The following is a 14,209-nucleotide window of genomic DNA, read 5'->3' as shown; positions in this document are numbered from 1 at the left end:
TTAAGAAAACGTTTAGAAAACGTCGAATTTTTCTTTGGTTTTTGAGATATTTTTCAAAAAGTGAATTTTTCGATTTTATATTTTATTTTTTTGTGATGTTAATATTGGACTTGGACCAAAACTAATAACACTTCTCCACACCAACTTTTAAAGCTCTTTAAAGTGACATTATCAGTTTTTCATAAATACGTTTCGTCTTTGCGGAACCATCATCAACCTCATACAGTCATTGTTATTTAATATCAGATTCTGAAAGCCCACTTTATTGCAAATTCAATGATGTATGACACTTTATTGTTTAAATGCGTTTTACTCTGTTTTTTGACCTTAATAAAGAAATGCCCTATGTTTTATTTTTCTTTAATTAAAAATTACCTGTGCCAATAAATTTTAAAAGTAAAAATTTTAAAGTTATTATTAATAAAGGTAAAGGCAAAGTAAAATTGGAATAGTTATTTTACTACCAAGTGCGGAAAGTGATACTTTCTCGCACGCTGAGCTCGCTACGCACCTTGCTTCCCACCCTAATGCGCGGAAATAATTTCTTTCTGCACTAGTGTGGGAAAACGATTTCTTTACGCACTAATGTGGAAAAGTCTATATTCGTAGCACAAAAATAGTGCAGGAATGTTATCAGTCGCGCACGCTCGTTGAAAAAAGTAAAATTTAGTGTGACAGGAAAATTTATCAATTTTAAGATATCATTTTTCTGCCATGACTATCATCAATTTCATTAAAAAAACATGTTCGTAATTTACCAGTAATTTACTGACAATTGTCAAAATAGTGTTCTAGATCACAGAAACACGTCTTGTTTCGAATACAGCAAGGAAACTTTTCTAAATCATGATTTTTGCAACTTTTTAACACAGTTTGACAGTCAAGGAAAAAATTGCTTGTCAAACCTACTTGTAGTTAAAGCACATTTTTGGAATTCTCATTAAATTTCCAATCCAATAACCTGAAAAAACCTTATAAAATTTGGTACAGTCAGTGAGAAAAGTGATGTCAAAGTTGAAACTGCCAAAAAAAACACTGACCAAGGATAAAATCGATTGTAAAACCCACTTGGAGTGAGAAAATGACTGTGTTTAGTAAATTTTTTGAATCCTCATTAAACTACCTATCCAATAATCTGAAAAAAACACTACAAAATCTGGTACAGTCAGAGAGAAAAGCGGTGTCAAAGTATAAACTGCCAGAAAAACAGTTTAAAAGGTCAGACAGGGACAAAATTGCCTGTAAAACCCACTTGGAGTAAGAAAATAACTGTTTTAGCAACATTTTTGAAATTCTCATTAAATTTCCTATTCATTAACCTGAAGAAACATTATAAAATTTGGTACAGTCAGGGAGAAAAGCAGGGTCACAATTTGAAGAAACAGTATTTACCGGTCAAAATTTTCAGTCAAAAGTATAAAAGTATCAAGTATAAAAAAGTTCAAAGTATAGTATATTACATACTCAGGTGGAAAGTGTTTGATTTCTGTCAAGAAATTAGGTAGCTCGAGACAGAAATTAAACTTTCTACCATGGTTGGTATTCTATTTTATTTTTAACCATTTATCAAAATCTCATAGAACTTTTAATAAATCATTCAGTTGAAATATTGATTGCTAATAGTCTCTAACAATAAGGTAGTATAGGTACGAGTAGTTATGACCAACCATAATAAACGACTGGTGATTTGTTTACAATCTTGACAACGTCATTATTGTGCTATTCTGTCTTTAATATTTTGAGCTGAAACGTTTCTTAAAGTGCTTTTAATGTGGAGATTTCTGAAGACGCAAATGTTACTCATCATCACCTGAGCTGCGAGCTGTTGCAAAGGTGGCAGCACAGTCTCTTCTATAAAAAGTAAGACCAGATATGACAAAACGCATATTGACATTCACCCGGGTGGGACATTTACCCGGGTGGAAAGTGAGTACTTTCCACCCGGGTGAAAAGTAAAAGCTGGTAATATTCCTCTTTCCACCTGATTTACACATAAGAAATAACGTTATTACATACCTGGTTGAAAATAAACTTCTTTTCCTATCTGTCAAATCAAATATAGCAGGAAAAACCAACTATTTAATTTCAAAAAATTTTCACACATTTTCAAATAACTCGCGATCCACTTTCTAAAAAAAAATCAAGTTCTGATTTAGTTTCTTGCTAAAATCAAGTATTCGAGGGGTGCCAAAATTGATTATCTACTCAATTTTAAGCCAGCTTATAGGGAGCGCCATCTACAACAAATCATTTGCTTTGAAATCGCTCTTAACTTATTTCTGGTAAAGCGAAATGACAACTGAAGTCCGACTATCTATTTTACAATCTTTTCCTAACAAAAATGTATACTTGTTGGCATCCCTAAGATCAAAGGTCTCAGCTTCGAGCTGTTGCAGAGGTGGCGGCACTGTCTCTTAACTATAAAAAGTAAGCCCAGATATGACAAAACGCATATTGACATTCACCCGGGTGGAAAGTGACATTTACGGAAGGTACTCACTTTCCACCCGGTGGAAAATAAAAGCAGGTAATTTTCATCTTTCCACCTGGTTTACACATAAGAAATAACGTTATTACATACCTGGTTGAAAATAAAAATATTTACTTTACCGGTAAAGCACCCATCACAAATTTAAACTTAAAAATAAGACAAGAAAAAACAGTTGTCTCTCCAATACCAAAAATAAAAAAGTTAAGTTTAAAAGTAACGTCACAAAAAAATGACAGGTATAATCAAAAAATTTACTTTTCGCAACTTTTTCCCCATTTAACCAAATCTGTATCTCTAATCTTTTTTAAGACATTTTATTAATTCAGTCATCAAAATGTTAAGTGTATAACTGAAACTTATTTTCGAAATGATAACGATTGCTTAAATAAATTAACTGTGTTATTATACTGTGTTAATAATATAATATCAATAACGGAATATCTTTGAAATCAGAAGTACAGGAGCTTTCCAGAGATGTAATAATACACAGAGTGTTACGTTTGAAACCTTTAATTTTGTTTTGTTGTTTTGGGTGGGAATAACCCTGTACACTTTATTTTTACTACTTTCCCTTTAACTTATAAAGTTTCCTAGTATTTTTTTCTAAATGTGGAAAAAATAACTCACATTTTTGAGTTATTTTTTCAACATAAACTTAATTGAAATTTTTTACAGGCTGTTCAATTATTGACTGTGCAAAAATTCTTTGGAAAAAAACGTATATTTAACGAGTTTAGGTAACAAACTGTATTGTCTAAATTCCTGGCACGTGTATTTTAAATAAATCAAATCCTTTAAACTTGCGACCACGTTGGAAATAATTTATGTTCCTGGCAAACTAGTATCGTTCCGTGCTTATGCCGAGTATTCTCCAACATATCATCCATATAATAAATAACGAGCCAAAGCTAATGGCGGCGTATTTCCTTAGCAGATGCATATCGCCCAGTCTTAAATGTTCGCTCATGGCCAAGAAGGCCCAGATATGAAAATTAAATTGGAGCTAAAGGGTTAGAGGAAACCGTAATGAAATTCTGGCTGGAGGCCTTTCACGCCTGATTGCTAATACGATAAGTAAACTGTCTTATTAACGGTCTATTACGAATATTTTGGAAATTAATGCGCATATATTAAAATTTTCGCATTAATTGGAACCTCCATTTTATTTCGAAGGTCCTTAATTGTCGGGATGCGGGGATATTAAATCATTCATAAGCCCGGTTTAATGCAGGTATATTGATAGAAGCAATCTCGGGTTTCATTACTGGGGACCACGAAAATTAGTCAGAAATTTACGATGGTTGGAATTGATTACAATGAATTTAAAAAGGGATGGTTGAACATTTCAATTACACTTGTTAAAAGTGCAGCTTTTAGATTTTTACTGATGTGGACACTTTTTTCATCACATCACTGCTCGTAATTTGTGATAGGTCAACAAAAAAATCAGCAAGCTAAAATCTGCTTTTTTGACCAATATAAAACTATTTTCAGATGAACGAGGTAAATATTGAACATACTGCATACATAAGTAAACATGAAAAATACCTTGTTTTCAAGTCAATTTTTCTGCTTGAAACAATAAAATATACCAATTCTCTATTTGGTCAAATTATCAAGACAATTAGCATTATCTGAAATATAAATTTCATAAAATTATCAACTTCTCTACTCATATTTCCAGTTTCAAATGTCAAAACATGAATATGCCTTGTTATTCAAGTTTTCAAGTCAATTTTCTAACTTGAAACAAAATTAAGTTAATTTCAAGGTGTGAAACGTAAATTGATTAATTTACGTTTCATTAAATTTTGCTGTTATTTGTATAACTTAAGCGTAATTGGGGTAGAAAATCATTTATTCTTTATTAATTATTTGAAAAAGTATCAATTTTTAAAATAAGTAACCAATATACATAAACATAACAAACTTCCCCTAATTTTGAACTTGGTATACAATAAAATCATAAAAATAGGGATATTCCATTTGAAAAACTCTGCTTTTTTTATAATTGACTTTTTGCGGACAATTTTTTTTTTGTCACTTTTTTAACCAACCTTCTTTAACATGACAAAACACAAACCCTAAGAAAAACTATTTTCTGTTAGTTGTAAATTAAAATTGTTTTTGAGACAGAAAATGTAAAATTTCACATAGATAGGTTCAACAGATAGGTACGCCATTTGTTCTTAATAACTGTAATATCACCATGAATCATTATTTTAAGAACAACACTAATAATAATTAGATAACATGCTTTTGTAAATTTTTTTATTACATTATTATTTTTTCTTGTGTCGCATAAATCCTATGATTAGTACAAATATGATGTTAATACTTTAAAAATATATCTTTTAATGAAAAAAAAAAATCATATGAGTTGCGAAAGCGGAACTTTACACTTAAGGCATTTTACAGCACTAGTTACGTAATATACTATAAGATGCACCCGGTACAGAAAATAAACTTACTCTAGCACCATTTGCTATTTAATTGATAATCATCCTGAAATAACGCATAATTGAAAATTATCCATAATTTACATAAATCGGTTTAGGCACTTTAATGCGTTACTGAAATGAATAGCTACAATTCAGCCGAATAGCTTATTGAAAGTTTACTGCAACTGTATAACTGGGGCAGTTGATTTAATCCATGCATAACTTGCTGATATGAATATTGATAGGGTCGGATACTATTTACTGCTGCTGTAAGATACATAAACTAACCAGTTTAGGTATGTCAATTAAGTGAGTAATTGGGTAAACTTAATAAAAGAGGTCGGGGTACGGTCCTGGCAAATAAACGGGGAGGAAATTTACAAGCAAATTGCGTGGCAGTATATCACAAATTACGTTAGAAACTGATAAACAAAGATTGTATCGCCTTGCCAAAATTTCAAGTTGAATTAAATGCATAGTGAATGACAGGGCAACTAAATTTTAAATGCCACTCTAAACCTATTAATTCATCAATATTAATTCTTAACTGAAGTCTTAAAAAAAGCATTTTACCAGATTATTTATTAAAGTAACTTAATTAATTGTTCCCTAACCTTTAATTAAACACTCGGCATAATAAATGTCTCCTTGTTAGAAATATAATTACCACCTCCTACAAACGACGCTCAAATAAAAGCAAAATTAGCATCCCTTTTGAATCCAATTTCAATGCAATTAAATTACTTATAGTTTAACGCACGCTTACTCAAATTGGGGAGTAGGAATTTCAGTGAAAATCCTTAATATTCGCGTTGAGGTTAGAAGCAACGCTTGAACTTCTTTGTGTATGAGGAAAAATGTGGGAGCTGGAATTTTTAACGTTTTGTTCAATTAGGCTTGTTGTAAATTTATTAGCAATTTTAGTAAAAAGTTATAATAATTTTAGTATAGTGGAGTGCCCTAAAAATGTTGTACCCAGGGTGTCACAGTATTTAAGTAAGATTTTGTAAAGTTGCTTTCAAAAGAGTTGTAAATAATCTAAATAAAGTGAAAAAAGTATGACAACATAATAATAATAATAATAATGGCGTTTATTTAGCATAAATACATACATACATACAATAACATATGTTCTTTTGATAGAGCGACTTTACTAAAACTTTTACTTAAATCCAAACTAAACTCAATCGCACAGTTTTTTGTTTTTTTTATAATCAAGTCAAATTATTACATTATTCTGTACGCAAAAATCAAGAACCTAATGGAGTCAATAAATAGATGTTTTTTTGCGATTTTGTACATTATAAAAATTTGGAGATACAACCAAAGCCACTGATTTGTTTTTTATAATGGCTGCTACAATTTTTTTACAAAAAAATCTTTACAAAACTTTATCTGTAGAGTTTTAAAAATTAGTAAAATGTTGTGTGAAAGTCGTTTTTTGCCATCTATCTTTAGATTTCGGTTGTTAAAAAACCTTTTCGAAATTTTTAAGGTCAATTAACTTGATATAACTTTTGGTTAATTTAACCTTTTACAGTTTAAGTATACATATCAACATATAATCTATCATGTTAAATTTTACAAGGCTACTTCAGTAAATTACTATTAATATTATTTTAAAACAAAACTGCGTAACTAACTGGACCAGATCAATACATAAAAAAACCACTACAGTGAAACCCACTCGGCACATATCTGGAACGTAACTGCAGTAACAAAATTGCTGTCATTTAAAATAACTAAATAACAAATGTACTGCCTAAAAAAACCGGTAAATTCGAATGAAATATATTACAACTGCAAACGTTTTGACTATTCGAATTTACCAAATAAATGACCAAAAGGCTATGTTAATTTGCGTTAAAAAGTTTTATCAAAGCTGTTGAATTATGCATTATTTAAATCTATTTAGCGCTCAACTCAAATGAATTGAAGGGTCCTGGCCAAATTTCCTAATTTCAAAACTACGTTACATTGTCGAAACTTGATAAAATATAATGAAAACTGAGCAGTATATTTTCTAGTCTGCAACCCTATTTATTATTAATAATATACAGCCGAACAGTAAAACTGCTTGGAAACTTTATTATATTATTTTCGTAAACCACCAGCGTTGGACCGCTGAAAGTCTGGCATATTTTATTCAATTATTATTGGATCATTTAGACCGGGCTTAATGCATTAAAAATGTATGTCACGTCCTTTTGTATATTCATTGAGTTAGAAGGAAATTCCGTTTCGTGTTTTATATTATTTTAGTTTTCATATGGTGGCTGAACTGGATTATACTTGTATTATACATATTTTATCACCATGCTTTTATTTGCATACATAAAAGATACTTTTTAAACTCATTGTGTAACAGGACAGTTATAAGAATATAATTTTATATTGTGGTCTTAATGTGATATTTATGATACAAGTTTGACTTTTTGAAATTGTTTAAACATACACGTGTAAGTTGTAATAAATGTATAATGGTAAAACCCAATAAAGGTGACTTAAGTGACAAAAACTCTTAAGCAGTGTTATGTTTTTGGCACATATACAGCTTTAATTACAGCAAAAACAAGAAATATCATTATGGTTCAAATTTGCTTGAAATAAGCCACTGTCTAATTTGGTTTTGCCATAAGAACTGCGACTAGTTTGAAGCGAAAATGAACCGAAATACCACATTGGTTTAATCTCTAGTTCTAGTCTGACACAAACACAACAAGCAAGGAAATATTATTGACCTAGGTAAATAATAATGTCAATGTCTATTAAGACATATGAAATATATTTGACTTGACAGAGACACATAAATTAGGTTAGGTTAGGTTAGGTCTCTTCATGTAGTTGTTTTGTTGTTATCCCAAATTTTATATAATAATGAAAAAAACATTATATTATCCACGGTTTAGACAGCTTTTATTGATCTTTTTTTGGTTGGGTATGACACACGGTCAATAAAAGCTTTTGTCTAAACCTTGGTTAATAATATACAATTATTTGATGCATAAACTTTCATAAAATAAATGCGTTCAATTATATTTTGATTTAAAGAAGGGTAGTTTTGTATTTTCAACACTAGTTTGGTTCAATTGTCTGTTAAAACTTTCACCCTGTATATTTCGAGAACTGTACGTTTTTCCTATAGCACAAAAAAAAATTAAAAAGGCCATGATCAGCTGAATCGAATGACGCAGTAATATATAAGGTGTCTGAAATACTGCTCTATTTAGCTTTTGAACGCACCGACAACCAGCTGGTTTAATTTCCTGTGTAAACCCTGTATATCTCGGGAACTGTATACTTTTTGAAAAGCACCTGGTAGACCGTCAAATTAACCATCACAAGCTGAATAGAATGGCATAATAACATACAGGGTGTTCATTTAAAATACTCAACTTGTTGGTCTTTAAACACATTATGTTTTCATACTATACATCCAGAATAAAACAACTTCAGTGTAACTTTATAGATAAAGTGTCTAGTTGATAAATTTCAATCGGTTTCGTTCAAATAACATTCGAAAAAGCATGAAAAATACCACAAATGACAAATACGTTTTTCTGATTCTTCAAGTTTCTGATATATCTAGATATATGCAATATTAAAAAATATTAAAACTTTGTGATTCTCTGTATTATTTAACTTAAAAAAAAAAACAGAAAAATTATTTTATAGCTATTTATGTTTTACATACGTTATGAATAATATACATAATACCATGGAAACGGTGTAGGTTATAGTGTTCATAACAACCTGAGGTCATTATAGACGGGTGTTATCATAACGCCTGCTTATAACGCCCAGAAACCTTTTTTAATATTAGCAATGGCATTTTCATTCCTCCATGCTATAAAAACTACGTATTCCCTATACTGGGATTCTCTGAACTTTTTAGGTAATAAACTTTCGTTAGCTTGGGCTGCATTATCTTTTATATTCTCTAAAGTTTCATCCAGCTTTTGCCATTTTAACTCACTGACAGGACTATCAAAATAACATCATTCATTCATTAGAAAATTGCCAAAATTGCAATTTTCCCAAAAATCTAATTTTTCCATGATCACACAAATATCTACAGAACTTCGTACAGATTTAAATTTTATAGTTTTGCAAGAAGAAAGTAGAGTTTATTACATTTTGACATTTTTTAACTTAATTATTATTTTTTAACTAACCAAACCTAACCCAACCTATCCTAACCTTAAAGAAAAATCATTGTCAAATTTAGGTAGCTCCAACAAGATCGTGAACAAACTTTATGTGAAAGCATATGCCAATACATTAGTGTCAACTAAAAAACACCAACATCTTCAAAGAAGAATTTGAAGAAGACCTAAGAAATATGTGTATAAAATCTGCAGAAGATGACTGTAACCAAAACCTGCAACCAGACCAGAACTGGTTACAAACCTGGATAAATGGTGTGTTATTTGAAAATTAGAACAACTTTTTAAATCAAAATCTCCGCAAATGAGGTTGAAAAATACAGGGTGTGTAAAAAATTACAGAAAACTTTCTTTGTAATCCAAATTAATATCTTCAATCCAATAATTTATATCTAAAAACAAACAAACCATTAAAACACCTATCAAAACATAATTCGCCACACACTTTTTTATTACCGGTGGCGTCGGATTAACCATAAGCTCTTCTCCGTCATTATTTTTTCCATTATTTTTCCATTCTTCGACGGACGCGAAATAGGCGTGGTGGCAGCAGCAGCTCTCTGTACGGTTGCTAAGCAGCCGAAGATGCGGGGACAGAGTTAAAACGGGCTAGAGCGACCGATCAGTCTCTATGCGGCTCTATACGACTCCGGTTTTTTGCGTACTGGAGGTCCGCTTTTTTGTGACGTAAACTTTTGACGCGCGTCCAATTTGAAACTTTTACGGAGGAGACAATACACATTTATGCGATAGGGAAAAATAGAGCCACGCTTTTTGCAACAAAAGTAAGTTAGATGTTGTTTGAATGTTCGCTCTTTTTGTGTATAAAACTGGACGTATTCAATTCAACGTTTTACGAAACCATATGTCATCTAAAAAGGGACAAAAGTTTAAGTAATAATTTTAGTCGTAAAATTACTGTGCATGTGTGGAATTAAACAAAAACCAAGCTTCCCATAATTTTCGCTTCAAATAAACGTCCTGAAATTTAGTGTAAAAAAATAAGTTAGCAGAATATTCTTAACTAATATTAAGAATCAGGTGAATTCAAACAATTATTTTATTAAACATTTAACGTTAAAAAACTGCATTTTAATTATTTATGTGGTATTTAAAAGTGGTATCTGAATTTTCAGATACAATCATGTCATAATAGTTTGATGTGGGCTAGGAGGAATTTAAGAAAATGAAAAGCTTTCCATAATCTTTACTTCAAATAAACATTCTGTAAATTACTGTAAAAAGTCACCAGAAAATGCTTATACAGAGTGGTCCAGGTTTAAATGTCAATAATTCACCATTTGATAGCCCATAAAAAATAAGTTGACATGCATTATGCCATTTTTGTAAAAAATGCTTCCTAAGAAAGAATTTTTAGTTCAAAAAATCTTTTTTTTTTTGTCATAACAAAAATATAAAAAGCAATTATGATCAAATTTGGAATAAACACTTATAAAATTAATACTCATTATGTGATGCTAATGACGCTTGTGAAAATTGTCTAGTTGCGTAGATTCAGGGGGATGGTTTTAATTTTTCCGCATAATTTTCTACGTCACTAGACATTTTTCCAAAATGGTTTTTTTAAAATTTCTTGTTCAATTTGGAACAGAAAGTAATTCTTGTAAAATTTTGATTTGTCAACTTTTGCTACAAGATAATTAAGTTTTATAAGCTTTAAAACCCCAAAAAAACTCTGTTTTAGCTACATTAATTTTTTATAATTGATTATAAGATCAGTTTCACGTACCAAATTTGAGTCTGAGGTTAGGCCAACAAATTAAGATTTTTCTGAACTTAAGAGGGCTGCCTTTCTCTTAGGATGAGATCTTTTAAAAATAACAACATACATGTCAATTTAAATTTTTAAAGAGAAACCCACTTCTTGCAGATTTATTTTTATAAATTTCTAAAAATATCTCTCTTTTTTTGGGTTTTAAAACGTAATAACTCGGTTATCTCGTAAAAGGAATTAAATTTAATTGGACAAGTAAATTTATAAACTGTACATTTTGGGAAATATTCAGCGTAGAAAATAGCGTGGAAAAATGAACACCATGTCCCTGTATCTACGCCACTTAACAAGTTTGACAAACGTCATTCACATCACATAATGAGTATTTTTAAGTAATTTTATAAGTAATTTGATCAAAATTGCTCTAACGCTCTGTTATAGCAAAAAAACTATTTTTTTACACAAAATTTTGGAGGACTCTTATCTTCCTTAGGATGCGTTTTTCAGCAAAAAGACATAATGCATGTCAAATTATTTTTTGATGGACTATCGGATTATTGACATTTAAAACTGGACCACCCTGTATAATGCTGAGGGTAAGTAGTTCTCAAAAATTTTAAACATTATCAAGTATAAATAGTAGTATATTTAAATATTATCATTGCATGTAGAAGGTTTAATTAAGAAAATACTAAATTTTATTTTACTCCAATGAGATTTTTATATGATTAGATTTTAATTCATTATTATGTAACGTAGAAAAATTGGGGCTACAAATACATGTGCTAACTGAATTATTTACTTAAAAAAAATGACCTGAACAGAACGGAACAGATTGATAAGGGCACGAAGTTTAAAGAAACATGTTTAAGCAATACATGAATAGGCTTCAGTTAAGAAAAAACAAAATTTTATTCTATTTTAATGACGTTTTTATAAGATCAGATTTAATTTTTTACCAGGTATAATAATAATAAAAGTGGTAACTTAATTTTTAGATACATTTCATAATAGACTGATGTTGGCTAGGAGTGAGTTTCGAAACAAGTTCCAAAAGTTTTAGAGGAAACTTTATTACATTAATTCAACGTGTGGTTCAATTCAATCATGTGGCTTCTAATGCAACAAAATTTAAAATAAACCTGTTTAGTACAAATAAATCAACAATATATTAATATACTGTTCTTTTAAAACAAAATATACATTATTTCCTTTCAACCATCAAGCGTCAACTGAATTTTGTTAGGTTCTATACTGTTTACAGTGACGGTATATCTATTTATTCAGTCAAATACGTAAATTTTACATATGAGCTGGCTTAAATCATAACTGATTAAATACAAATATTTATTGACGTATTCATTTAGTGCAAATAAATGCTTATTTAGTCAGATGATAGGGCACGTTTTGATTTGTTTAGGTCTATTGTACTATATTGATTTTACTGTAATTTGATCTGACAGAAATGAGATTAAAGTTGGTATGATTAATGATTATTATAATTCTTACATTATAATAAGAGCATTGTTTTGAGTTTTGATTTCCTGTAGTAGGAAAAGCGGTGGTTTTAATTTAACCTGATCTGATTTCCGGTCATGTTTAACAAGCCGTTAAGGGCAGTAAAGCCGAAATCCTATCCGCGTTCCGCGTTTAACAATATATTCAACAGAAACAGCAAAAACTTGTTTTCCATTTTTCCACAAATTAAAGCTGAAATTGTTAAACATAACAATTTAGATTATTAGAACTTTAATAAGCTTCTCTCCAAATACATAATAAAGTGCTATTTCCTTACAATAAAATCAACAAATGATTTCATTTTTTGACTTAGTTATTGCCTTTGTGTAGTTTCGGAGATAAAGAGACAACCCCAGAGTATTGGTAAGCGGGTTTGATATCACAAGAACCCTTAGCTTCAAAAGAGATAACGACTTGCCCGAAGATATTAACGTCTAATAAATTTCGCAATAGTCTGGAAATTTCATCTTTGGGGGCACCGTCATAAACGTGTATAAGGTTAAGCTATACCTTATTTTCCTCAATTAGACTCAGAATAAACAAGGTTGTTTAATTTCTTGTTAGTTTTGTTGTTGTAGTTATTTGTTAAAATTTTCACAGGCTACGTTGTTATACAATCGTCAAAGTAACTTCAGTGTTTCATGCTGCTTGTGCTCAGTAATATACGAGTATGTTCATATTTTTTTATATTGTTTTTGTTTATTCGTTTTGTTTGATTTGATTAAACATTTTTAAATTACCATTATCATATTATTTTTTTTTTACAAAACTCAACCTGGTTTAATTTGGAAAAGCAATTACACAAGTTTACAAATTTTGCTCAACTTTTTAGACCTGCGTAGATGAGAACAATTTTTTGACGTAATTTGACAAGCCAAATACGAATTTGTCATCCGTTTGCCAATATTGATTTTAACTTTTGAGTTCTTGCGGCTGAACAATTATTTAGGGTCAGTACTTTTAATTCAGAATAATTTTATTTAAAGATAATTTCGATAGAAACCGAGATATCTGACGATATTATTAGGACAATCGTAATTTCTATAAAAATTATTAAGAATACATTTATCCGGAGGGAAAGTACCGGCCCTTAATTTATTTTGTTTAAAACTTGTGTTTTTCTTGTTTATTATACTGAAATCTGCAAACATATTATTTTTATTTTTATACTATTTTTTTGTTGTACTGAAACAACTGCTGCAGCATATTTATATACTTACTAAATATCTCAAAAACTAGAACCAATCGGAAGAATCAAAAATAAGAATCAGATTCAGCGTTTGAAACTATTCTGGGAACTACATTTAGATGCTTTAGTCCAAAACCCTGTATAATTGTGTCATTAGTTTATAGTAAAAGTCATGCCAATTTCGATGTTTTGACATGCACAATGTTATTATTTCATTAATAATGTATTTTGGGTTTTTTTCAAATCTTTTGCGTAATGAATATTTAGCAAAACAAACAAATTTATTATATAAGTAATTGTTAAAAAAAAATTAATTCTTTGACAAGTATCACAAAACTTTTATATTACAAAACGGGGTCTATAAGTACAGTTTGCATGATTGTGGTCTTTGATAAGTAACTTCCTAAAACAATAAGGCAAAATTCAAAATTAAACTAAACGTAGTAACAGTGTAAAAGAAATGTTTCACTTTGAGCTTTACCAGATATTTTAAATTTTGATTTCTTATACAAGGTGTGGCAAAAAGGTAAAATACAAACTGATAACCACGATTTACTATAAATAATATAAATTATAATACCTAGATTAATACATATTATGTTAATTTGAACCATTGCGTTAAACTTACAAGGTTTCCAAATTCAATTTTCAAGAGTCTAAACGTAAACT

At 29.9% G+C, this 14,209-nt stretch overlaps 1 protein-coding gene and 1 long non-coding RNA gene across 5 annotated transcripts in view; one reads left to right on the top strand and one right to left on the bottom strand.

The window, feature by feature from the left end:
* The window catches only part of LOC145724516 (A-type potassium channel modulatory protein KCNIP1-like), a 205,392-nt gene that overhangs the window by 49,490 nt on the left and 141,693 nt on the right, over positions 1–14,209 (top strand). Inside the window, exon 1 of one of the 4 annotated variants that reach the window (XM_081972850.1) lies at positions 9,723–9,883. The exons of the other annotated variants lie outside the window; for them this stretch is intronic. The gene's annotated coding sequence lies outside the window, so the exon portion shown is untranslated. Of the gene's footprint in view, positions 1–9,722; positions 9,884–14,209 lie in introns of those variants that run through there. 4 annotated transcript variants of the gene reach the window in all.
* Positions 1–14,209, bottom strand: part of LOC145724525 (uncharacterized) — a 126,706-nt gene that overhangs the window by 39,821 nt on the left and 72,676 nt on the right. The gene's annotated exons all lie outside the window — the stretch shown is intronic.

The sequence above is a fragment of the Ips typographus genome, linkage group LG2 (assembly GCF_016097725.1).
Source record: "Ips typographus isolate SLU linkage group LG2, UJ_Ityp_2.0, whole genome shotgun sequence".
Classification (NCBI taxonomy): domain Eukaryota; kingdom Metazoa; phylum Arthropoda; class Insecta; order Coleoptera; family Curculionidae; genus Ips; species Ips typographus.
The sequence above is the reverse complement of the archived record's forward strand: the minus strand, read 5'-3'. Positions and strand labels throughout refer to the sequence as shown.